Consider the following 2,154-nt stretch of genomic DNA (forward strand, 5'->3'; position numbering starts at 1 on the left):
GTATGGATTTCACTGAGCAACTACTTTTTAAGATTATGATACAGTGTCATAACTATTATTCTATTATTTCTTATGAAAATTGCTTATTTTTCTTAAAAGAAACGATACATAATAAAATAAAAATTTTCACATATATACCCAATAATATCATGTCACTTTTAATTTAAAATTTAGTTAGCTTAAAATTTCTTTCCTATACATCTTCAAGGCTGTCGACTGAGTTTCATTCCATCATAAGCCATTTTTTCTAACAAATTTTTGCCTAACTTTCTCTGGATTTTTGTTTCTTCAAGATAGGAAATGAAAATTTTCATCACACCTTTTTCTGGTTTTATTTTGTTTCTTTGACATGTGTGAATACATAATGGAAATCTATAAATATAATTGAGGCAGGTGTACTAGTGATAAGGAATCATTTGCTTGAAAAAGTAAGATGGTGTGTCACTGCACCCTTTATTCAGATTCACAGTGAGAACCAGGAGCACAAAACAGAGTAGAGATGTTTAAAAACTTCAGGTTTGTCCAGAACAAAAGCACAAGTAAGGCTGGGACTAAATAATACTTTCTAAAGAGATCAACACTGTTACAGAGACAAGTGTGTATTTTTACTGTAACAATAGTAATGATACCTTGAGGTTATCCAAGGAATCAGCAAGATCTCACCAACTGCAACCTCAATGTTCAAAATGTGTACAGCTTTTTATATGAGGAAAGAGTCAATAGGTCCCCCTGCCAGAGAAAGACCATCTAGGGAATTGGTTTCCCAAGATTCATTTCAATCTGCTCATCCATCGTGGCATTTAGAGGCTATTGCAGCAATGGTCTAAAACGGCTCAACTACTGCTGGAGTTGGCAGCAGAACTTGTCATTGTCCATGTGATTGTGGTTACACAAGCATGCAAAATGCAAGAGTTTTGGGATCATGGAGGCTTCCATTTGGATTTCTGAGGAAGGCCTGGCAGGCCAGGAAATGTACTGCTGGTCAGAGTTCCCTTTTGGAGTCAGTAGAAACATGATGCTTGAAGCTGTGACAGTGAATCCAAAGCTTCAGTGGACAGCCTAGGAAATGGAGATGCCAACAACATGGAACATTTCTCAGAAAAGGTCATAGGTAGTGGGTGGAACTATCACAAGAGAGATCATGTGGCCTGCACATAGCAAAGCCGTAGGGAACAAGCTGCACAACTCTCCAGAACTCACATCTCTTCACCATGTGTCCAGATGCTACAAATGGTGCCACATAAGTTAATGTTTGCCCTGCTGACTTATTTTCTTGTTTTGGTTTGAATTTTTCCTGTCCTTTCATTCCTTCTTGGTAAGCATGAGAATTTTTACCTTCTGGTAATGTTTTTGGATTATGTATATTAGTTTCTTACTTTTACAAGGATTCATAGTTGAGTTGCCTTGAGTTCTAAAAAAAATTAAGACTTGCAGTTTTTAGCAACATTTGAATAATTGAGGCTTTAAGACAGAGATTAGTACATTTTTATTGTAACAAAATAGTTTCATCATATTAGGCAGAAGTATTCCTTGATTATTGTATTTATTTGGAGATAAACATGGCTTGATGAGATGTGATAGAATGCAAGTTGACAAGGGGTATATGTTTGCCTGTTAGTCTTGTCTAGCAACTTGAATGAAATTGAGACTTGTGTGGAAGTGATGGGAAGGTGAAGGCACACACTGCACTGGTGGGTTCAAAGTGAAATAAGCTACTAGGAGGTGGTACCTAGGTGGAGTGAGTAGGCCATGAGGGCCAGAGAGGAAGAGGTAAGGACCAGATATAGAGACCAAAGTTATGGCTCCATAGTCTCCCTTCCAGGCACACATAGAAGTGTGCTTTACTAATTTTGTGGGTAACTCCCAAGACATTCGGGTTGACAATTAATCTTCCCCATCACTGACTATATATAGTCAAGTGAGAACTCAAGATCAGTCATAACGTAGAGTTGGTATGTGGTACTTGGTAAATCAATGATTAGTAAAAGCAAATATCTCTGATTTGCCACTATTAAAGTAACGCTACAAGAAAATCCTTTTGGTACATGCTTAGGCACTTATGAATCTCCTAAAGTGATGCTGGCAAATTAAGTTCCATCTCTTTTTGAAGTTTTGATGCATACTGACAAATTATCTTCTCCAGTGGAATCAATC

This window comes from Octodon degus, unplaced genomic scaffold, assembly GCF_000260255.1.
Source record: "Octodon degus isolate 3935 unplaced genomic scaffold, OctDeg1.0 scaffold00093, whole genome shotgun sequence".
NCBI lineage: Eukaryota > Metazoa > Chordata > Mammalia > Rodentia > Octodontidae > Octodon > Octodon degus.